The sequence below is a fragment of the Scyliorhinus torazame genome, chromosome 25, assembly GCF_047496885.1.
Source record: "Scyliorhinus torazame isolate Kashiwa2021f chromosome 25, sScyTor2.1, whole genome shotgun sequence".
Lineage (NCBI taxonomy): Eukaryota > Metazoa > Chordata > Chondrichthyes > Carcharhiniformes > Scyliorhinidae > Scyliorhinus > Scyliorhinus torazame.
Window position 1 is genome coordinate 4,174,659 of NC_092731.1, and position 25,455 is coordinate 4,200,113.

Here is a 25,455-nt window from a genome sequence, read left to right on the forward strand (position 1 = left end):
GGTGACGGGGGTCATGGGGCAATGGAGTTCACTGGGCAATGGGGTTCACTGGGCGATGGGGTTCACAGGGTGATGGGTTGACAGGGTGATGGGTTGACAGGGTGATGGGTTGACAGGGTGACGGAGGTCATGGGGCAATGGAGTTCACTGGGCAATGGAGTTCACTGGGCGATGGAGTTCACTGGGCGATGGGGTTCACAGGCGATGGGGGTCCTGGGGCAATGGGGTTCACCGGGCGATGGGGGTCATGGGGCGATGGGGTTCACAGGGTGACGGGGGTCATGGGGCAATGGAGTTCACTGAGCGATGGGGTTCACAGGGCGATGGGGTTCACGGGGCGATGGGGTTCACGGGGCGATGGGGTTCACGGGGCGATGGGGTTCACAGGGCGATGGGGTTCACAGGGCGATGGGGCGATGGAGTTCACTGGGCAATGGGGTTCACACGGCGATGGGGTTCACACGGCGATGGGGTTCACACGGCGATGGGGTTCACACGGCGATGGGGTTCACACGGCGATGGGGTTCACACGGCGATGGGGTTCACAGGGTGATGGGGCAATGGAGTTCATTGGGCGATGGAGTTCACTGGGCAATGGGGTTCACACGGTGATGGGGTTCACTGGGCAATGGGGTTCAAACGGCGATGGGGTTAAGAGGATGTTAGGTTTACAGGCTTTCAGGGACTGTGGGGTTCACTGGGCGATGGGGTTCATGGGGTGATGGGATCCGCGGGGCGATGGGATCCACGGGGCGATGGGATCCACGGGGCGATGGGATCCACGGGGCGATGGGATCCACGAGGCGATGGGATCCACGGGGCGATGGGATCCACGGGGCGATGGGATCCGCAGGGCGATGGGGTTCGATGTTAGAACATAGAACATTACAGCGCAGTACAGGCCCTTTGGCCCTCGATGTTGCGACGACCTGTGAAACCACTCTAAAGCCCATCTACACTATTCCCTTATCGTCCATATGTCTATCCAATGACCATTTGAATGCCCTTAGTGTTGGCGAGTCCACTGCTGTTGCAGGCAAGGCATTCCACGCCCTTACTACTCTCTGAGTAAAGAACCTACCTCGGACATCTATCATATCTATCTCCCCTCAATTTAAAGCTATGTCCCCACGTGCTAGCCATCACCATCCGAGGAAAAAGGCTCTCACTGTCCACCCTATCCAATCCTCTGATCATCTTGTATGCCTCAATTAAGTCACCTCTTAACCTTCTTCTCTCTTAGCGAAAACAGCCTCAAGTCCCTCAGCCTTTCCTCATAAGATCTTCCCTCCATACCAGGCAACATTCTGGTAAATCTCCTCTGCACCCTTTCCAATGCTTCCACATCCTTCCTATAATGCGGCGACCAGAATTGCACGCAATACTCTAAATGCGGCCGCACCAGAGTTTTGTACAGCTGCAACATGACCTCATGGCTCCGAAACTCAATCCCTCTACCAATAAAAGCTAACACACCGTACGCCTTCTTAACAACCCTCTCAATCTGAGTGGCAACTTTCAGGGATCTATGTACATGGACACCGAGATCTCTCTGCTCATCCACACTGCCAAGAATCTTATCATTAGCCCAGTACTCTGTCTCCCTGTTATTCCTTCCAAAATGAATCACCTCACACTTTTCTGCATTAAACTCCATTTGCCACCTCTCAGTCCAGCGCTGCAGCTTATCTATGTCCCTCTGTAACATCCTTCCGCACTGTCCACAACTCCACCGACTTTAGTGTCATCTGCAAATTTACTCACCCATCTTTCTACGCCCTCCTCCAGGTCATTTATAAAAATGGCAAACAGCAGTGGCCCCAAAACAGATCCTTGTGGTACACCACGAGTAACTGGACTCCAGTCTGAACACTTCCCATCAACCACCATCCTTTGTTTTCTTCCAGCTAGCCAATTTCTGATCCAAACTGCTAAATCTCCCTGAATCCCATGCTTCCGTATTTTCTGCAGTAGCCTACCGTGGGGAACCTTATCAAACGCTTGACTGAAATCCATATACACCACATCAACTGCTTTACCCTCATCCACCTGTTTGGTCACCTTCTCAAAGAACACAATAAGGTTTGTGAGGCATGACCTACCCTTCACGAAACCGTGTTGACTATGCCTAATCAAATTATTCCTTTCCAGATGATTATACACCCTATCTCTTATAAACTTTTCCAAGATTTTGCCCACACTAGAAGTAAGGCTCACTGGTCTATAGTTACCGGGGTTGTCAATACTCCCCTTCTTTAACAAGGGGACAACATTTGCTATCCTCCAGTCTTCTGGCACTATTCCTGTTGACAAAGATGACTTAAAGATCAAAGCCAAAGGCTCAGCAATCTCCTCCCTAGCTTCCCAAAGAATCCTAGGATAAATCCCATCCGGCCCAGGGGGCTTATCTATTTTCACCCTTTCCAGAATTGTGAACACCTCCTCCTTATGAACCTCAAGCCCTTCTAGTCTAGTAGCCTAAATCTCAGCATTCTCCTCGACAACATTGTCTTTTTCCTGTGTGAATACTGACAAAAAATATTCATTTAGCACCTCTCCTATCTCCTTGGACTCCAAGCACAACATCCCACTACTGTCCTTGACTGGCCCTACTCTTACCCGAGTCATTATTTTATTCCTGACATATCTATAGAAAGCTTTAGGGTTATCCTTGATCCTACCTGCCAAAGACTTCTCATGTCCCCTCCTGGCTCTTCTTAGCTCTCTCTTTAGGCCCTTCCTAGCTAACTTGTAACTCTCGAGCGCCCTTACTGAACCTTCATGTCTCACCTTTACATTAGCCTCCTTCTTCCTCTTGACAAGTGTTTCGACTGCTTTAGTAAACCACGGTTCCCTTTCTCAACCACTTCCTCCCTGCCTGACAGGTACATACTTATCAAGGACAGTTCCTTGATAGCTGTTCCTTGAACAAGCTCCACATTTCCATTGTGCCCATCCCCTGCAGTTTTCCTCTCCATCCGATGCATCCTAAGTCTTGCCTAATCGCATCATAATTGCCTTTCCCCCAGATATAACTCTTGCCCTGCGGTATATACCTATCCCTTTCCATCACTAAAGTAAACTTAATCGAATTGTGGTCACTAGCACCAAAGTGCTCACCTACCTCCAAATCTAACACCTGTCCAGGTTCATTCTCTCGTTGGCCTATCTACATACTGTGTCAAGAAACCTTCCTGCCCACATTGGACAAAAACGGACGCATCTAAAGTACTCGAACTATAGCGTTTCCAGTCAATATTTGGAAAGTTAAAGTCCCCCATAACAACTACCCTGTTGCTTTCGCTCCTATCCAGAATCATCTTTGCAATCCTTTCCTCTACACCTCTGGAACTTTTCGGAGGCCTATAGAAAACCCCTAACAGGGTGACCTCTCCTTTCCTGTTTCTAACCTCAGCTCATTCTACCTCAGTAGACGAGTCCTCATCAAACGTCCTTTCTGACACCGTAATACTGTCCTTGACTAACAATGCCTCCCCTCCACCTCTTTTACCACCTTCCCTGAGTTTACAGAAATATCTAAACCCCGGCACCTGCAACAACCATTCCTGTCCCTGCTCTATCCATGTCTCTGAAATGGCCACAACATCGAAGTCCCAGGTACCAACCCATGCCGCAGGTTCACCCACCTTATTCCGGATGCTCCTGGCATTGAAGAAGACACACTTTAAACCACCTTCCTGCCTGCCGGTACACTCCTGCAACTTTGAAACCTTACTCATGACCTCACTACTCTCAACCTCCTGTATACTGGAGCTACAATTCAGGTTCCCAAGCCCCTGATGAACTAGTTTAAACCCTCCCGAAGAGCATTAGCAAATTTCCCCCCCAGGATATTTGTACCCCTCTGGTCCAGGGGTAGACCATCCCATTTGTAGAGGTCCCACCGACCCCATAATGAGCCCCAGTTATCCAGAAATCTGAAACCCTCCCTCCTGCACCATCCCTGTAGCCACGCGTTCAACTCCTCTCTTTCCCTATTCCTCATCTCGCTATCACGTGGCACGGGTAACAACCCAGAGATAATAACTCTGTTTGTCCTCGATCTAAGTTTCCACCCTAGCTCCCTGAATTCCTGCCCCAGGGGCTGTTTAGCACAGGGATAAATCGCTGGCTTTGAAAGCAGAACAGCCTCCCCGAACAGGCGCCGGATTGTGGCGACTAGGGGCTTTTCACAGTAACTTCATTTGAAGCCTACTTGTGACAATAAGCGATTTTCATTTCATTTCATTTCATTACATCACAATCCCTTTTCCGACCTATGTCGTTGGTACCTATGTGGACCACGAATTGGGGCTGCTCCCCCTCCCCCTTAAGGATCCCAAAAACACGATCCGAGACATCATGCACCCTGGCACCTGGGAGGCAACACACCAACCGCGAGTCTCTCTCGTTCCCACAGAACCTCCTATCTATCCCCCCTAACTATGGAGTCTCTAATGACTAATGCTCTACTCCTCTCCCCCCTTCCCTTCTGAGCAACAGGGACAGACTCTGTGCCAGAGACCTGCACCCCATGGCTTACCCCTGGTAAGTCGTCCCCCCCAACAGTATCCAAAGCGGTATACTTGTTACTAAGGGGAACGACCACAGGGAATCCCTGTACTGACTGCTTCCTCCCAGCCCCTCTCACCGTCACCCATCTATCTTTATTCTTCGGAGTAACTACATCCCTGAAGCTTCTATCTATGACCACTTCTGCCTCCCGAATGATCCGAAGTTCATCCAGCTCCAGCTCCAGTTCCCTAACGCGATTTCTGAGGAGCTAGAGATGGGTGCACTTCCCACAGGTGTAATCAGCAGGGACACTGTCGGCGTCCCTCACCTCAAACATTCTGCAGGAGGAACATTGCACTACCTTCCCTGCCATCCCCCTAGATAAAAAAAGAAAAAGAAAGAAAGAGCTTACCTGTTATTCACTCCCCTTCTCAGCAAGCACTCACTCAGCAACCTCTGCGCCCTGAGGGAATATAAAAGAAAAACTACTTACCAGTCACCAGCCAATCCCTTACCTGCAGGCTGTGGTGTCACGGTTCAACTTCTTCCTGACCTCGAGCCTTCCTCTTGATCTTTGCAGCGGTTGTTTTTTTTGGTTAGAGGAGGGGGTAGGGAGTGAAACACTGAAGAAATATTTCGGGTTTAAGTGTCACTTGCCAACAGCTCCTCCACAAACTACCTTCAAATTAGGGTGACCACTACGGAGGTATGCAAATTCCGCTTGCAACCCCAATCAGAAGCTCCGCTCTACTGCCCTCTGATGGATGCTTGTCTTCACTTGAACAGCTAGGGTCTTTAGCTCAGGTACACCTTCACGTTAGGGTGACCACAGCTGAGGTATGCAAATATCCCTTGCAACACCAATCTGCAGCTCCGCTCTACTGCCCTCTGATGGATGCTTGTCTTCACTCGAACAGCTAGGGTCTTTAGCTCAGGTACACCTTCACGTTAGGGTGACCACAACGGAGGTATGCAAATATCCCTTGCAACACCAATCAGCAGCTCCGCACTACTGCCCTCTGCTGGATGCTTGTCTTCAGGGTGATGACGCTCAGGGTGATGACGCTCAGGGTGATGACGCTCAGGGTGATGACGCTCAGGGTGTTGACGCTCAGGGTGTTGGTGCTAAGGGTGATGACGCTCAGGGTGATGGCGCTCAGGGTGATGGCGCTCAGGGTGTTGACGCTCAGGGTGTTGACGCTAAGGGTGTTGACTCTCAGGGTGATGACGCTCAGGGTGTTGACGCTTAGGGTGATGACGCTCAGGGAGATGACGCTCAGGGTGATGACGCTCAGGGTGTTGACGCTCAGGGTGTTGACGCTCAGGGTGATGACGCTCAGGGTGATGACGCTCAGGGTGATGACGCTCAGGGTGTTGGTGCTAAGGGTGATGACGCTCAGGGTGTTGGCGCTCAGGGTGATGACGCTCAGGGTGATGACGCTCAGGGTGATGGCGCTCAGGGTGTTGACGTTCAGGGTGTTGACGCTCAGGGTGTTGACGCTCAGGGTGATGACGCTCAGGGTGATGACGCTCAGGGTGTTGACGCTCAGGGTGATGACGCTCAGGGTGTTGGCGCTCAGGGTGTTGGCGCTCAGGGTGATGACGCTCAGGGTGATGACGCTCAGGGTGTTGACGCTCAGGGTGTTGACGCTCAGGGTGATGACGCTCAGGGTGATGACGCTCAGGGTGATGACGCTCAGGGTGTTGGCGCTCAGGGTGTTGACGCTCAGGGTGTTGATGCTCAGGGTGTTGACGCTCAGGGTGATGATGCTCAGGGTGATGATGCTCAGGGTGATGACGCTCAGGGTGATGACGCTCAGGGTGTTGGCGCTCAGGGTGATGACTCTCAGGGTGATGGCGCTCAGGGTGTTGACGCTCAGGGTGTTGGCGCTCAGGGTGTTGCCGCTCAGGGTGTTGACGCTCAGGGTGATGACGCTCAGGGTGTTGACACTCAGGGTGTTGGCGCTCAGGGTGTTGACGCTCAGGGTGTTGACGCTCAGGGTGATGACGCTCAGGGTGATGACGCTCAGGGTGTTGACGCTCAGGGTGATGACGCTCAGGGTGATGACGCTCAGGGTGTTGGCTCTCAGGGTGATGACGCTCAGGGTGTTGACGCTCAGGGTGTTGATGCTCAGGGTGTTGACGCTCAGGGTGATGACGCTCAGTGTGTTGACGCTCTGGGTGTTGACGCTCAGGGTGATGACGCTCAGGGTGTTGACGCTCATGGTGATGACGCTCAGGGTGTTGACGCTCAGGGTCATGACGCTCTGGGTGTTGACGCTCAGGGTGATGACGCTCAGGGTCATGACGCTCAGGGTGTTGACGCTCAGGGTCATGACGCTCAGGATGGTGACTCTCAGGGTGATGACGCTCAGGGTGATGACGCTCAGGGTGTTGACGCTCAGGGTGATGACGCTCAGGGTGTTGACGCTCAGGGTGTTGACGCTCAGGGTGTTGACGCTCAGGGTGTTGACGCTCAGGGTGTTGACGCTCAGGGTGATGACGCTCAGGGTGTTGACGCTCAGGGTGCTGACGCTCAGGGTGATGACGCTCAGGGTGATGACGCTCAGGGTGATGACGCTCAGGGTGTTGACGCTCAGGGTGATGACTCTCAGGGTGTTGACGCTCAGGGTGATGACGCTCAGGGTGTTGACGCTCAGGGTGCTGACGCTCAGGGTGATGACGCTCAGGGTGCTGACGCTCAGGGTGATGACGCTCAGGGTGTTGACGCTCAGGGTGATGACTCTCAGGGTGATGACGCTCAGGGTGATGACGCTCAGGGTGATGACGCTCAGGGTGATGACGCTCAGGGTGTTGACGCTCAGGGTGATGACGCTCAGGGTGATGACGCTCAGGGTGATGACGCTCAGGGTGTTGACGCTCATGGTGATGACGCTCAGGGTGTTGACGCTCAGGGTCATGACGCTCTGGGTGTTGACGCTCAGGGTGATGACGCTCAGGGTGTTGACGCTCAGGGTGTTGACGCTCAGGGTCATGACGCTCAGGATGGTGACTCTCAGGGTGATGACGCTCAGGGTGATGACGCTCAGGGTGTTGACGCTCAGGGTGATGACGCTCAGGGTGTTGACGCTCAGGGTGTTGACGCTCAAGGTGTTGACGCTCAGGGTGATGACGCTCAGGGTGTTGACGCTCAGGGTGCTGACGCTCAGGGTGATGACGCTCAGGGTGATGACGCTCAGGGTGTTGACGCTCAGGGTGATGACTCTCAGGGTGTTGACGCTCAGGGTGATGACGCTCAGGGTGATGACGCTCAGGGTGTTGACGCTCAGGGTGCTGACGCTCAGGGTGATGACGCTCAGGGTGCTGACGCTCAGGGTGATGACGCTCAGGGTGTTGACGCTCAGGGTGATGACTCTCAGGGTGATGACGCTCAGGGTGATGACGCTCAGGGTGATGACGCTCAGGGTGATGACGCTCAGGGTGTTGACGCTCAGGGTGATGACGCTCAGGGTGATGACGCTCAGGGTGATGACGCTCAGGGTGTTGACGCTCAGGGTGCTGACGCTCAGGGTGATGACGCTCAGGGTGATGACGCTCAGGGTGTTGACGCTCAGGGTGTTGACGCTCAGGGTGTTGACGCTCAGGGTGATGACGCTCAGAGTGATGACGCTCAGGGTGATGACGCTCAGGGTGTTGACGCTTAGGGTGTTGACGCTCAGGGTGTTGACGCACAGGGTGCTGACGCTCAGGGTGTTAGCGCTCAGGGTGTTGACGCTCAGGGTGATGACGCTCAGGGTGTTGACGCTCAGGGTGTTGACGCTCAGGGTGATGACGCTCAGGGTGTTGACGCTCAGGGTGTTGACGCTCAGGGTGTTGACGCTCAGGGTGCTGACGCTCAGGGTGATGGCGCTCAGAGTGTTGACGCTCAGGGTGATGATGCTCAGGGTGTTGACGCTCAGGGTGTTGACGCTCAGGGTGTTGACGCTCAGGGTGCTGACGCTCAGGGTGTTGGCGCTCAGGGTGTTGACGCTCAGGGTGATGACGCTCAGGGTGTTGACGCTCAGGGTGTTGACGCTCAGGGTGTTGGCGCTCAGGGTGATGACGCTCAGGGTGATGACGCTCAGGGTGTTGGCGCTCAGGGTGTTGACTCTCAGGGTGATGACTCTCAGGGTGTTGACGCTCAGGGTGTTGACGCTCAGGGTGATGACGCTCAGGGTGATGACGCTCAGGGTGATGACGCTCAGGGTGATGACTCTCAGGGTGTTGACGCTCAGGGTGATGACGCTCAGGGTGATGACGCTCAGGGTGATGACTCTCAGAGTGATGATGCTCAGGGTGATGACGCTCAGGGTGATGACGCTCAGGGTGTTGACGCTCAGGGTGTTGACGCTCAGGGTGTTGACGCTCAGGGTGATGACGCTCAGGGTGTTGACGCTCAGGGTGATGACGCTCAGGGTGTTGACGCTCAGGGTGATGACGCTCAGGGTGTTGACGCTCAGGGTGTTGACGCTCAGGGTGTTGACGCTCAGGGTGATGACGCTCAGAGTGATGATGCTCAGGGTGATGACGCTCAGGGTGATGACTCTCAGGGTGATGACGCTCAGGGTGTTGACGCTCAGGGTGTTGACGCTCAGGGTGTTGACGCTCAGGGTGATGACGCTCAGGGTGATGACTCTCAGGGTGATGACGCTCAGGGTGTTGACGCTCAGGGTGTTGACGCTCAGGGTGATGACGCTCAGAGTGATGATGCTCAGGGGGATGACGCTCAGGGTGATGATGCTCAGGGTGATGACGCTCAGGGTGATGACGCTCAGGGTGTTGACGCTCAGGGTGTTGACGCTCAGGGTGCTGACGCTCAGGGTGTTGGCGCTCAGGGTGTTGACGCTCAGGGTGATGACGCTCAGGGTGTTGACGCTCAGGGTGTTGACGCTCAGGGTGATGATGCTCAGGGTGTTGGCGCTCAGGGTGATGACTCTCAGGGTGTTGACACTCAGGGTGTTGACGCTCAGGGTGATGACGCTCGGGGTGATGACTCTCGGGGTGATGATGCTCAGGGTGTTGACGCTCAGGGTGTTGGCGCTCAGGGTGATGACTCTCAGGGTGTTGACGCTCAGGGTGTTGACGCTCAGGGTGATGATGCTCAGGGTGTTGGCGCTCAGGGTGATGACTCTTAGGGTGTTGACGCTCAGGGTGTTGACGCTCAGGGTGATGATGCTCAGGGTGTTGGCGCTCAGGGTGATGACGCTCAGGGTGATGGCGCTCAGGGTGATGACGCTCAGGGTGATGACGCTCAGGGTGTTGACGCTCAGGGTGATGACGCTCAGAGTGATGATGCTCAGGGTGTTGACGCTCAGGGTGATGACGATCAGAGTGATGACGCTCAGGGTGATGACGCTCAGGGTGATGACTCTCAGGGTGTTGACGCTCAGGGTGATGACGCTCAGAGTGATGATGCTCAGGGTGATGACGCTCAGGGTGTTGACGCTCAGGGTGTTGACGCTCAGGGTGTTGACGCTCAGGGTGCTGACGCTCAGGGTGTTGGCGCTCAGGGTGTTGACGCTCAGGGTGATGACGCTCAGGGTGTTGACGCTCAGGGTGTTGACGCTCAGGGTGATGACGCTCAGGGTGATGACGCTCAGGGTGATGACTCTCAGGGTGTTGACGCTCAGGGTGATGACGCTCAGGGTGATGACGCTCAGGGTGATGACTCTCAGAGTGATGATGCTCAGGGTGATGACGCTCAGGGTGATGACGCTCAGGGTGTTGACGCTCAGGGTGTTGACGCTCAGGGTGTTGACGCTCTGGGTGATGACGCTCAGGGTGATGACTCTCAGGGTGATGACGCTCAGGGTGTTGACGCTCAGGGTGTTGACGCTCAGGGTGTTGACGCTCAGGGTGATGACGCTCAGAGTGATGACGCTCAGGGTGATGACGCTCAGGGTGATGATGCTCAGGGTGATGACGCTCAGGGTGATGACGCTCAGGGTGTTGACGCTCAGGGTGTTGACGCTCAGGGTGCTGACGCTCAGGGTGTTGGCGCTCAGGGTGTTGACGCTCAGGGTGATGACGCTCAGGGTGTTGACGCTCAGGGTGATGATGCTCAGGGTGTTGGCGCTCAGGGTGATGACTCTCAGGGTGTTGACACTCAGGGTGTTGACGCTCAGGGTGATGACGCTCAGGGTGATGACTCTCGGGGTGATGATGCTCAGGGTGTTGACGCTCGGGGTGTTGGCGCTCAGGGTGATGACTCTCAGGGTGTTGACGCTCAGGGTGTTGACGCTCAGGGTGATGATGCTCAGGGTGTTGGCGCTCAGGGTGATGACGCTCAGGGTGATGGCGCTCAGGGTGATGACGCTCAGGGTGATGATGCTCAGGGTGTTGGCGCTCAGGGTGATGACTCTCAGGGTGTTGACGCTCAGGGTGATGACGCTCAGGGTGATGACGCTCAGGGTGATGACGCTCAGGGTGTTGACGCTCAGGGTGTTGACGCTCAGGGTGATGACGCTCAGGGTGTTGGCGCTCAGGGTGATGACGCTCAGGGTGATGGCGCTCAGGGTGATGACGCTCAGGGTGATGACGCTCAGGGTGTTGGCGCTCAGGGTGTTGGCGCTCAGGGTGATGACTCTCAGGGTGTTGACGCTCAGGGTGATGACGCTCAGGGTGATGACGCTCAGGGTGATGACGCTCAGGGTGTTGACGCTCAGGGTGTTGACGCTCAGGGTGATGATGCTCAGGGTGTTGGCGCTCAGGGTGATGGCGCTCAGGGTGATGACGCTCAGGGTGATGGCGCTCAGGGTGATGACGCTCAGGGTGATGACGCTCAGGGTGTTGACGCTCAGGGTGATGACGCTCAGAGTGATGATGCTCAGGGTGTTGACGCTCAGGGTGATGACGATCAGAGTGATGACGATCAGAGTGATGACGCTCAGGGTGATGACGCTCAGGGTGATGACGCTCAGGGTGTTGACGCTCAGGGTGATGACGCTCAGAGTGATGATGCTCAGGGTGATGACGCTCAGGGTGTTGACGCTCAGGGTGTTGACGCTCAGGGTGTTGACGCTCAGGGTGCTGACGCTCAGGGTGTTGGCGCTCAGGGTGTTGACGCTCAGGGTGATGACGCTCAGGGTGTTGACGCTCAGGGTGTTGACGCTCAGGGTGATGACGCTCAGGGAGATGACGCTCAGGGTGATGACTCTCAGGGTGTTGACGCTCAGGGTGATGACGCTCAGGGTGATGACGCTCAGGGTGATGACTCTCAGAGTGATGATGCTCAGGGTGATGACGCTCAGGGTGATGACGCTCAGGGTGTTGACGCTCAGGGTGTTGACGCTCAGGGTGTTGACGCTCAGGGTGATGACGCTCAGGGTGATGACTCTCAGGGTGATGACGCTCAGGGTGTTGACGCTCAGGGTGTTGACGCTCAGGGTGTTGACGCTCAGGGTGATGACGCTCAGAGTGATGATGCTCAGGGTGATGACGCTCAGGGTGATGATGCTCAGGGTGATGACGCTCAGGGTGATGACGCTCAGGCTGTTGACGCTCAGGGTGTTGACGCTCAGGGTGCTGACGCTCAGGGTGTTGGCGCTCAGGGTGTTGACGCTCAGGGTGATGACGCTCAGGGTGTTGACGCTCAGGGTGTTGACGCTCAGGGTGATGATGCTCAGGGTGTTGGCGCTCAGGGTGATGACTCTCAGGGTGTTGACACTCAGGGTGTTGACGCTCAGGGTGATGACGCTCAGGGTGATGACTCTCGGGGTGATGATGCTCAGGGTGTTGACGCTCGGGGTGTTGGCGCTCAGGGTGATGACTCTCAGGGTGTTGACGCTCAGGGTGTTGACGCTCAGGGTGATGATGCTCAGGGTGTTGGCGCTCAGGGTGATGACGCTCAGGGTGATGTCGCTCAGGGTGATGACGCTCAGGGTGATGATGCTCAGGGTGTTGGCGCTCAGGGTGATGACTCTCAGGGTGTTGACGCTCAGGGTGATGACGCTCAGGGTGATGACGCTCAGGGTGATGACGCTCAGGGTGTTGACGCTCAGGGTGTTGACGCTCAGGGTGATGATGCTCAGGGTGTTGGCGCTCAGGGTGATGACGCTCAGGGTGATGGCGCTCAGGGTGATGACGCTCAGGGTGATGATGCTCAGGGTGTTGGCGCTCAGGGTGATGACTCTCAGGGTATTGACGCTCAGGGTGATGACGCTCAGGGTGATGACGCTCAGGGTGATGACGCTCAGGGTGTTGACGCTCAGGGTGTTGACGCTCAGGGTGATGATGCTCAGGGTGTTGGCGCTCAGGGTGATGACGCTCAGGGTGATGGCGCTCAGGGTGATGACGCTCAGGGTGATGACGCTCAGGGTGATGACGCTCAGGGTGTTGACGCTCAGGGTGATGACGCTCAGAGTGATGATGCTCAGGGTGTTGACGCTCAGGGTGATGACGATCAGAGTGATGACGCTCAGGGTGATGACGCTCAGGGTGATGACTCTCAGGGTGTTGACGCTCAGGGTGATGACGCTCAGAGTGATGGCGCTCAGTGTGTTGACGCTCAGGGTGTTGACGCTCAGGGTGTTGGCGCTCAGGGTGATGACGCTCAGGGTGATGACGCTCAGGGTGATGACGCTCAGGGTGATGACGCTCAGGGTGTTGGCGCTCAGGGTGATGACGCTCAGGGTGATGACGCTCAGGGTGATGACGCTCAGGGTGATGACGCTCAGGGTGTTGACGATCAGGGTGTTGACGCTCAGGATGGTGACTCTCAGGGTGTTGGCGCTCAGGGTGTTGCCGCTCAGTGTGATGACGCTCAGGGTGATGACGCTCAGGATGTTGACGCTCAGGGTGATGACGCTCAGGGTGATGACGCTCAGGGTGTTGACGCTCAGGGTGTTGACGCTCAGGGTGATGACGCTCAGGATGTTGACGCTCAGGGTGATGACGTTCAGGGTGATGACGCTCAGGGTGTTGGTGCTCAGGGTGTTGACGCTCAGGGTGATGACGCTCAGGGTGATGACGCTCAGGGTGTTGACGCTCAGGGTGTTGACGCTCAGGGTGATGACGCTCAGGGTGATGACGCTCAGGATGTTGACGCTCAGGGTGTTGACGCTCAGGGTGATGACGCTCAGGGTGATGACGCTCAGGGTGTTGCCGCTCAGGGTGTTGCCGCTCAGGGTGTTGACACTCAGGGTGTTGACGCTCAGGTTGATGACTCTCAGGGTGTTGACGCTCAGGGTGTTGACGCTCAGGGTGTTGACACTCAGGGTGTTGACGCTCAGGGTGTTGATGCTCAGGGTGGTGGCGCTCAGGGTGTTGACGCTCAGGGTGTTGACACTCAGGGTGTTGACGCTCAGGGTGATGACTCTCAGGGTGTTGACGCTCAGGGTGTTGACGCTCAGGGTGTTGATGCTCAGGGTGATGACGCTCAGGGTGATGACGCTCAGGGTGATGACGCTCAGGGTGATGACGCTCAGGGTGTTGACGCTCAGGGTGTTGGCGCTCAGGGTGATGACGCTCAGGGTGATGGCGCTCAGGGTGATGGCGCTCAGGGTGATGGCGCTCAGGGTGATGACGCTCAGGGTGTTGGCGCTCAGGGTGATGACTCTCAGGGTGTTGACGCTCAGGGTGATGACGCTCAGGGTGATGACGCTCAGGGTGATGACGCTCAGGGTGTTGACGCTCAGGGTGTTGACGCTCAGGGTGATGATGCTCAGGGTGTTGGCGCTCAGGGTGATGACGCTCAGGGTGATGGCGCTCAGGGTGATGACGCTCAGGGTGATGACGCTCAGGGTGTTGACGCTCAGGGTGATGACGCTCAGAGTGATGATGCTCAGGGTGTTGACGCTCAGGGTGATGACGATCAGAGTGATGACGCTCAGGGTGATGACGCTCAGGGTGATGACTCTCAGGGTGTTGACGCTCAGGGTGATGACGCTCAGAGTGATGGCGCTCAGTGTGTTGACGCTCAGGGTGTTGTCGCTCAGGGTGTTGGCGCTCAGGGTGATGACGCTCAGGGTGATGACGCTCAGGGTGATGACGCTCAGGGTGATGACGCTCAGGGTGATGACGCTCAGGGTGTTGGCGCTCAGGGTGTTGGCGCTCAGGGTGATGACGCTCAGGGTGATGACGCTCAGGGTGATGACGCTCAGGGTGATGACGCTCAGGGTGATGACGCTCAGGGTGTTGACGATCAGGGTGTTGACGCTCAGGATGGTGACTCTCAGGGTGTTGGCGCTCAGGGTGTTGCCGCTCAGTGTGATGACGCTCAGGGTGATGACGCTCAGGGTGATGACGCTCAGGATGTTGACGCTCAGGGTGATGACGCTCAGGGTGATGACGCTCAGGGTGTTGACGCTCAGGGTGATGACGCTCAGGGTGATGACGCTCAGGGTGATGACGCTCAGGGTGATGACGCTCAGGATGTTGACGCTCAGGGTGATGACGTTCAGGGTGATGACGCTCAGGGTGTTGGTGCTCAGGGTGTTGACGCTCAGGGTGATGACGCTCAGGGTGATGACGCTCAGGGTGTTGACGCTCAGGGTGATGACGCTCAGGGTGATGACGCTCAGGGTGATGACGCTCAGGATGTTTACGCTCAGGGTGTTGACGCTCAGGGTGATGACTCTCAGGGTGATGACGCTCAGGGTGTTGGCGCTCAGGGTGTTGCCGCTCAGGGTGTTGACGCTCAGGGTGTTGACGCTCAGGGTGATGACTCTCAGGGTGATGACGCTTAGGGTGATGACTCTCAGGGTGTTGACGCTCAGGGTGTTGACGCTCAGGGTGTTGACACTCAGGGTGTTGACGCTCAGGGTGTTGATGCTCAGGGTGGTGGCGCTCAGGGTGTTGACGCTCAGGGTGTTGACGCTCAGGGTGTTGACGCTCAGGGTGATGACTCTCAGGGTGTTGACGCTCAGGGTGTTGACGCTCAGGGTGTTGATGCTCAGGGTGTTGACGCTCAGGGTGGTGGCGCTCAGGGTGTTGACGCTCAGGGTGTTGACGCTCAGGGTGTTGACGCTCAGGGTGTTGACGCTCAGGGTGGTGGCGCTCAGGGTGTTGACGCTCAGGATGTTGACGCTCAGGATGTTGACGCTCAGGGTGGTGGCGCTCAGGGTGTTGACGCTCAGGGTGTTGACGCTCAGGGTGTTGAAGCTCAGGGTGTTGACGCTCAGGGTGTTGCCGCTCAGTGTGATGACGCTCAGGGTGATGACGCTCAGGATGTTGACGCTCAGGGTGATGACGCTCAGGGTGATGACGCTCAGGGTGTTGACGCTCAGGGTGTTGACGCTCAGGGTGATGACGCTCAGGGTGATGACGCTCAGGATGTTGACGCTCAGGGTGATGACGTTCAGGGTGATGACGCTCAGGGTGTTGGTGCTCAGGGTGTTGACGCTCAGGGTGATGACGCTCAGGGTGATGACGCTCAGGGTGTTGACGCTCAGGGTGATGACGCTCAGGGTGATGACGCTCAGGGTGATGACGCTCAGGGTGATGACGCTCAGGGTGATGACTCTCAGGGTGATGACGCTCAGGGTGTTGGCGCTCAGGGTGTTGCCGCTCAGGGTGATGATGCTCAGGGTGATGACTCTCAGGGTGATGACGCTCAGGGTGTTGGCGCTCAGGGTGTTGACGATCAGGGTGTTGGCGCTCAGGGTGTTGACGCTCAGGATGTTGACGCTCAGGGTGTTGACGCTCAGGGTGATGACTCTCAGGGTGATGACGCTCAGGGTGTTGGCGCTCAGGGTGTTGCCGCTCAGGGTGATGATGCTCAGGGTGTTGGCGCTCAGGGTGATGACGCTCAGGGTGATGGCGCTCAGGGTGATGACGCTCAGGGTGATGACGCTCAGGGTGTTGACGCTCAGGGTGATGACGCTCAGAGTGATGATGCTCAGGGTGTTGACGCTCAGGGTGATGACGATCAGAGTGATGACGCTCAGGGTGATGACGCTCAGGGTGATGACTCTCAGGGTGTTGACGCTCAGGGTGATGACGCTCAGAGTGATGGCGCTCAGTGTGTTGACGCTCAGGGTGTTGACGCTCAGGGTGTTGACGCTCAGGGTGTTGGCGCTCAGGGTGATGACGCTCAGGGTGTTGACGCTCAGGGTGATGACGCTCAGGGTGATGACGCTCAGGGTGTTGACTCTCAGGGTGATGACGCTCAGGGTGTTGACGCTCAGGGTGATGACGCTCAGGGTGTTGACGCTCAGGGTGTTGACGCTCAGGGTGTTGACTCTCAGGGTGATGACGCTCAGGGTGTTGACGCTCAGGGTGTTGACGCTCAGGGTGTTGACTCTCAGGGTGATGACGCTCAGGGTGTTGACGCTCAGGGTGATGACGCTCAGAGTGATGATGCTCAGGGTGTTGACGCTCAGGGTGATGACGATCAGAGTGATGACGCTCAGGGTGATGACGCTCAGGGTGATGACTCTCAGGGTGTTGACGCTCAGGGTGATGACGCTCAGAGTGATGGCGCTCAGTGTGTTGACGCTCAGGGTGTTGACGCTCAGGGTGTTGGCGCTCAGGGTGATGACGCTCAGGGTGATGACGCTCAGGGTGATGACGCTCAGGGTGATGACGCTCAGGGTGATGACGCTCAGGGTGTTGACGCTCAGGGTGTTGGCGCTCAGGGTGATGACGCTCAGGGTGATGACGCTCAGGGTGATGACGCTCAGGGTGATGACGCTCAGGGTGATGACGCTCAGGGTGTTGACGATCAGGGTGTTGACGCTCAGGATGGTGACTCTCAGGGTGTTGGCGCTCAGGGTGTTGCCGCTCAGTGTGATGACGCTCAGGGTGATGACGCTCAGGATGTTGACGCTCAGGGTGATGACGCTCAGGGTGATGACGCTCAGGGTGTTGACGCTCAGGGTGTTGACGCTCAGGGTGATGACGCTCAGGGTGATGACGCTCAGGATGTTGACGCTCAGGGTGATGACGTTCAGGGTGATGACGCTCAGGGTGTTGGTGCTCAGGGTGTTGACGCTCAGGGTGATGACGCTCAGGGTGATGACGCTCAGGGTGTTGACGCTCAGGGTGATGACGCTCAGGGTGATGACGCTCAGGGTGATGACGCTCAGGATGTTGACGCTCAGGGTGTTGACGCTCAGGGTGATGACTCTCAGGGTGATGACGCTCAGGGTGTTGGCGCTCAGGGTGTTGACGCTCAGGGTGATGATGCTCAGGGTGTTGGCGCTCAGGGTGATGACGCTCAGGGTGATGGCGCTCAGGGTGATGACGCTCAGGGTGATGACGCTCAGGGTGTTGACGCTCAGGGTGATGACGCTCAGAGTGATGATGCTCAGGGTGTTGACGCTCAGGGTGATGACGATCAGAGTGATGACGCTCAGGGTGATGACGCTCAGGGTGATGACTCTCAGGGTGTTGACGCTCAGGGTGATGACGCTCAGAGTGATGGCGCTCAGGGTGTTGACGCTCAGGGTGTTGACGCTCAGGGTGTTGGCGCTCAGGGTGATGACGCTCAGGGTGTTGACGCTCAGGGTGATGACGCTCAGGGTGTTGACTCTCAGGGTGATGACTCTCAGGGTGATGACGCTCAGGGTGATGACGCTCAGGGTGTTGACGCTCAGGGTGTTGACGCTCAGGGTGATGACGCTCAGGGTGATGACGCTCAGGGTGATGACGCTCAGGGTGATGACGCTCAGGGTGTTGATGCTCAGGGTGATGACGCTCTGGGTGATGACGCTCAGGGTGATGACGCTCAGGGTGATGACGCTCAGGGTGTTGATGCTCAGGGTGATGACGCTCAGGGTGATGACGCTCAGGGTGTTGACGCTCAGGGTGTTGACGCTCAGGGTGTTGACTCTCAGGGTGATGACGCTCAGGGTGATGACGCTCAGGGTGATGACGCTCAGGGTGATGACGCTCAGGGTGTTGACGCTCAGGGTGTTGACGCTCAGGGTGTTGACTCTCAGGGTGATGACGCTCAGGGTGATGACGCTCAGGGTGTTGACTCTCAGGGTGATGACGCTCAGGGTGATGACGCTCAGGGTGATGACGCTCAGGGTGTTGACTCTCAGGGTGATGACGCTCAGGGTGTTGACGCTCAGGGTGATGACGCTCAGGGTGTTGACGCTCAGGGTGTTGACGCTCAGGGTGTTGACGCTCAGGGTGATGACGCTCAGGGTGTTGACGCTCAGGGTGTTGACGCTCAGGGTGTTGACTATCAGGGTGATGACGCTCAGGGTGTTGACTATCAGGGTGATGACGCTCAGGGTGTTGACGCTCAGGGTGATGACGCTCAGAGTGATGATGCTCAGGGTGTTGACGCTCAGGGTGATGACGATCAGAGTGATGACGCTCAGGGTGATGACGCTCAGGGTGATGACTCTCAGGGTGTTGACGCTCAGGGTGATGACGCTCAGAGTGATGGCGCTCAGTGTGTTGACGCTCAGGGTGTTGACGCTCAGGGTGATGACTCTCAGGGTGTTGACGCTCAGGGTGATGACGCTCAGGGTGTTGACGCTCAGGGTGATGACGCTCAGGGTGATGACTCTCAGGGTGATGACGCTCAGGGTGATGACGCTCAGGGTGTTGACGCTCAGGCTGATGACGCTCAGGGTGATGACTCTCAGGGTTTTGACGCTCAGGGTGTTGACGCTCAGGGTGATGACGCTCAGGGTGTTGACGCTCAGAGTGATGACGCTCAGGGTGTTGACGCTCAGGGTGATGACGCTCAGGGTGATGACGCTCAGGGTGTTGACGCTCAGGGTGATGACGCTCAGGGTGTTGGCGCTCAGGGTGATGACGCTCAGGGTGTTGACGCTCAGGGTGTTGACGCTCAGGGTGATGACGCTCAGGGTGATGACGCTCAGGATGTTGACGCTCAGGGTGATGACGCTCAGGGTGTTGACGCTCAGGGTGATGACGCTCAGGGTGTTGACGCTCAGGGTGGTGACGCTCAGGATGTTGACGCTCAGGGTGATGACGTTCAGGGTGATGATGCTCAGGGTGATGACGCTCAGGGTGATGACGCTCAGGGTGTTGGCGTTCAGGGTGATGACGCTCAGGGTGTTGACGCTCAGGGTGATGACGCTCAGGGTGTTGACGCTCAGGGTGATGACGCTCAGGGTGTTGACGCTCAGGGTGGTGACGCTCAGGATGTTGACGCTCAGGGTGATGACGTTCAGGGTGATGATGCTCAGGGTGATGACGCTCAGGGTGATGACGCTCAGGGTGTTGGCGTTCAGGGTGATGACGCTCAGGGTGTTGACGCTCAGGGTGTTGACGCTCAGGGTGATGACGCTCAGGGTGTTGACGCTCAGGGTGGTGACGCTCAGGGTGTTGACGCTCAGGGTGTTGACGCTCAGGGTGATGACGCTCAGGGTGATGACGCTCAGGGTGATGACGCTCAGGATGTTGACGCTCAGGGTGTTGACGCTCAGGGTGATGACTCTCAGGGTGATGACGCTCAGGGTGTTGGCGCTCAGGGTGTTGCCGCTCAGGGTGTTGACGCTCAGGGTGTTGACGCTCAGGGTGATGACTCTCAGGGTGATGACGCTTAGGGTGATGACTCTCAGGGTGTTGACGCTCAGGGTGTTGACGCTCAGGGTGTTGACACTCAGGGTGTTGACGCTCAGGGTGTTGATGCTCAGGGTGGTGGCGCTCAGGGTGTTGACGCTCAGGGTGTTGACACTCAGGGTGTTGACGCTCAGGGTGATGACTCTCAGGGTGTTGACGCTCAGGGTGTTGACGCTCAGGGTGTTGACGCTCAGGGTGTTGACGCTCAGGGTGGTGGCGCTCAGGGTGTTGACGCTCAGGGTGTTGATGCTCAGGGTGGTGGCGCTCAGGGTGTTGACGCTCAGGGTGTTGACGCTCAGGGTGATGACTCTCAGGGTGTTGACGCTCAGGGTGTTGACGCTCAGGGTGTTGATGCTCAGGGTGTTGACGCTCAGGGTGTTGAAGCTCAGGGTGTTGACGCTCAGGGTGTTGACGCTCAGGGTGGTGGCGCTCAGGGTGTTGACGCTCAGGATGTTGACGCTCAGGGTGGTGGCGCTCAGGGTGTTGACGCTCAGGGTGTTGACGCTCAGGGTGTTGAAGCTCAGGGTGTTGACGCTCAGGGTGTTGACGCTCAGGATGTTGACGCTCAGGGTGATGACGCTTAGGGTGATGACTCTCAGGGTGTTGACGCTCAGGGTGATGACGCTCAGGGTGTTGACGCTCAGGGTGTTGGCGCTCAGGGTGTTGGCGCTCAGGGTGTTGACGCTCAGGGTGTTGACGCTCAGGGTGTTGACGCTCAGGGTGTTGACGCTCAGGGTGATGACTCTCAGGGTGTTGACGCTCAGGGTGATGACGCTGAGGGTGATGACGCTCAGGGTGTTGACGCTCAGGGTGTTGACGCTCAGGGTGTTGACGCTCAGGGTGATGACTCTCAGGGTGATGACGCTTAGGGTGATGACTCTCAGGGTGTTGACGCTCAGGGTGTTGACGCTCAGGGTGTTGACGCTCAGGGTGTTGACGCTCAGGGTGTTGATGCTCAGGGTGGTGGCGCTCAGGGTGTTGACGCTCAGGGTGTTGACACTCAGGGTGTTGACGCTCAGGGTGATGACGCTCAGGGTGTTGACGCTCAGGGTGTTGACGCTCAGGGTGTTGATGCTCAGGGTGTTGACGCTCAGGGTGGTGGCGCTCAGGGTGGTGGCGCTCAGGGTGTTGACGCTCAGGGTGTTGATGCTCAGGGTGTTGATGCTCAGGGTGGTGGCGCTCAGGGTGTTGACGCTCAGGGTGTTGACACTCAAGATGTTGACGCTCAGGGTGATGACTCTCAGGGTGTTGACGCTCAGGGTGTTGACGCTTAGGGTGTTGATGCTCAGGGTGTTGACGCTCAGGGTGTTGAAGCTCAGGGTGTTGACGCTCAGGGTGTTGACGCTCAGGGTGGTGGCGCTCAGGGTGTTGACGCTCAGGATGTTGACGCTCAGGGTGGTGGCGCTCAGGGTGTTGACGCTCAGGGTGTTGACGCTCAGGGTGTTGAAGCTCAGGGTGTTGACGCTCAGGGTGTTGACGCTCAGGATGTTGACGCTCAGGGTGATGACTCTCAGGGTGTTGACGCTCAGGGTGATGACGCTCAGGGTGTTGACGCTCAGGGTGTTGGCGCTCAGGGTGTTGACGCTCAGGGTGTTGACGCTCAGCGTGTTGACGCTCAGGGTGTTGACGCTCAGGGTGATGACTCTCAGGGTGTTGACGCTCAGGGTGATGAAGCTGAGGGTGATGACGCTCAGGGTGTTGACGCTCAGGGTGATGACGCTCAGGGTGATGACGCTCAGGGTGTTGACGCTCAGGGTGTTGGCGCTCAGGGTGTTGACTCTCAGGGTGTTGACGCTCAGGGTGTTGGCGCTCAGGGTGTTGACGCGCAGGGTGTTGACGCTCAGGGTGTTGACGCTCAGGATGTTGACGCTCAGGGTGTTGACGCTCAGGGTGATGACTCTCAGGGTGTTGGCGCTCTGGGTGTTGGCGCTCTGGGTGTTGGCGCTCCGGGTGATGACGCTCAGGGTGATGATGCTTAGGGTGATGACTCTCAGGGTGTTGACGCTCAGGGTGATGATTCTCAGGGTGATGGTGCTCAGGGTGTTGGCGCTCAGGGTGTTGACGCTCAGGGTGATGATTCTCAGGGTGTTGACGCTCAGGGTGATGACTCTCAGGGTGTTGACGCTCAGGGTGATGACGCTCAGGGTGATGACGCTCAGGGTGATGACGCTCAGGGTGTTGCCGCTCAGGGTGATGACGCTCAGGGTGTTGGCGCTCAGGGTGATGACTCTCAGGGTGTTGACGCTCAGGGTGTTGACGCTCAGGGTGTTGACGCTCAGGGTGTTGACGCTCAGGGTGATGACGCTCAGGGTGATGACGCTCAGGGTGATGACGCTCAGGGTGTTGGCGCTCAGGGTGATGGCGCTCAGGGTGATGACGCTCAGGGTGATGACGCTCAGGGTGATGACGCTCAGGGTGTTGACGCTCAGGGTGATGACGCTCAGGGTGATGACGCTCAGGGTGATGACGCTCAGGGTGATGACGCTCAGGGTGATGACGCTCAGGATGGTGACTCTCAGGGTGTTGACGCTCAGGGTGTTTACGCTCAGGGTGTTGACGCTCAGGGTGATGACGCTCAGGGTGATGACGCTCAGGGTGTTGGCGCTCAGGGTGTTGATGCTCAGGGTGATGGCGCTCAGGGTGATGACGCTCAGGGTGATGACGCTCAGGGTGATGACGCTCAGGGTGATGACGCTCAGGATGGTGACTCTCAGGGTGTTGACGCTCAGGGTGATGACGCTCAGGGTGATGTCGCTCAGGGTGATGACGCTCAGGGTGATGACGCTCAGGGTGTTGGCGCTCAGGGTGTTGACGCTCAGGGTGATGACGCTCAGGGTGATGACTCTCAGGGTGATGATGCTCAGGGTGATGACGCTCAGGGTGATGACGCTCAGGGTGTTGACGCTCAGGGTGTTGACGCTCAGGGTGTTGACGCTCAGGGTGATGACGCTCAGGGTGTTGACGCTCAGGGTGATGACGCTCAGGGTGTTGGCGCTCAGGGTGTTGGCGCTCAGGGTGTTGATGCTCAGGGTGATGACGCTCAGGGTGATGACTCTCAGGGTGATGATGCTCAGGATGATGATGCTCAGGGTGATGACGCTCAGGGTGATGACGCTCAGGGTGTTGACGCTCAGGGTGATGACGCTCAGGGTGATGACGCTCAGGGTGATGACTCTCAGGGTGATGACGCTCAGGGTGATGACGCTCAGGGTGATGACTCTCAGGGTGTTGGCGCTCAGGGTGTTGACGCTCAGGGTGATGACGCTCAGGGTGATGACGCTCAGGGTGATGACGCTCTGGGTGATGACTCTCAGGGTGTTGACGCTCAGGGTGATGACGCTCAGGGTGTTGACGCTCAGGGTGATGACGCTCAGGGTGATGACTCTCAGGGTGATGACGCTCAGGGTGATGACGCTCAGGGTGTTGACGCTCAGGGTGATGACGCTCAGGGTGATGACTCTCAGGGTTTTGACGCTCAGGGTGTTGACGCTCAGGGTGATGACGCTCAGGGTGTTGACGCTCAGAGTGATGACGCTCAGGGTGTTGACGCTCAGGGTGATGACGCTCAGGGTGATGACGCTCAGGGTGTTGACGCTCAGGGTGATGACGCTCAGGGTGTTGGCGCTCAGGGTGATGACGCTCAGGGAGATGGCGCTCAGGGTACTGGCGCTCAGAGTGATGACGCTCAGGGTGATGACGCTCAGGGTGATGACGCTCAGGGTGATGACGCTCAGGATGGTGACTCTCAGGGTGTTGACGCTCAGGGTGTTGGCGTTCAGGGTGTTGACGCTCAGGGTGATGACGCTCAGGATGGTGACTCTCAGGGTGATGACGCTCAGGGTGATGACGCTCAGGGTGATGACGCTCAGGGTGATGACTCTCAGGGTGATGATGCTCAGGGTGATGACGCTCAGGGTGATGACGCTCAGGGTGTTGACGCTCAGGGTGATGACGCTCAGGGTGTTGACGCTCAGGGTGATGACGCTCAGGGTGTTGACGCTCAGGGTGTTGAGGCTCAGGGTGATGACGCTCAGGGTGATGACGCTCAGGGTGTTGACGCTCAGGGTGATGACGCTCAGAGTGATGATGCTCAGGGTGTTGACGCTCAGGGTGATGACGATCAGGGTGATGACGCTCAGGGTGATGACGCTCAGGGTGATGACTCTCAGGGTGTTGACGCTCAGGGTGATGACGCTCAGAGTGATGACGCTCAGTGTGTTGACGCTCAGGGTGTTGACGCTCAGGGTGTTGGCGCTCAGGGTGATGACGCTCAGGGTGATGACGCTCAGGGTGATGACGCTCAGGGTGATGACGCTCAGGGTGATGACGCTCAGGGTGTTGACGCTCAGGGTGATGACGCTCAGGGTGTTGACGCTCAGGGTGTTGACTCTCAGGGTGATGACGCTCAGGGTGATGACGCTCAGGGTGATGACGCTCAGGGTGTTGACTCTCAGGGTGATGACGCTCAGGGTGATGACGCTCAGGGTGATGACGCTCAGGGTGTTGACTCTCAGGGTGATGACGCTCAGGGTGTTGACGCTCAGGGTGATGACGCTCAGGGTGTTGACGCTCAGGGTGTTGACGCTCAGGGTGTTGACTCTCAGGGTGATGACGCTCAGGGTGTTGACTCTCAGGGTGATGACGCTCAGGGTGATGACGCTCAGGGTGATGACGCTCAGGGTGTTGACGCTCAGGGTGATGACGCTCTGGGTGATGACGCTCAGGGTGATGACTCTCAGGGTGATGACGCTCAGGGTGATGACGCTCAGGGTGATGACTCTCAGGGTGTTGACGCTCAGGGTGATGACGCTCAGGGTGTTGACGCTCAGGGTGATGACGCTCAGGGTGATGACTCTCAGGGTGATGACGCTCAGGGTGATGACGCTCAGGGTGTTGACGCTCAGGGTGATGACGCTCAGGGTGATGACGCTCAGGGTGATGACTCTCAGGGTTTTGACGCTCAGGGTGTTGACGCTCAGGGTGATGACGCTCAGGGTGTTGACGCTCAGAGTGATGACGCTCAGGGTGTTGACGCTCAGGGTGATGACGCTCAGGGTGATGACTCTCAGGGTGTTGACGCTCAGGGTGATGACGCTCAGGGTGTTGGCGCTCAGGGTGATGACGCTCAGGGAGATGGCGCTCAGGGTACTGGCGCTCAGAGTGATGACGCTCAGGGTGATGACGCTCAGGGTGATGACGCTCAGGGTGATGACGCTCAGGATGGTGACTCTCAGGGTGTTGACGCTCAGGGTGATGACGCTCAGGGTGTTGGCGTTCAGGGTGTTGACGCTCAGGGTGATGACGCTCAGGGTGATGACGCTCAGGGTGTTGACGCTCAGGGTGATGACGCTCAGGGTGATGACTCTCAGGGTGATGATGCTCAGGGTGATGACGCTCAGGGTGATGACGCTCAGGGTGATGACTCTCAGGGTGATGATGCTCAGGGTGATGACG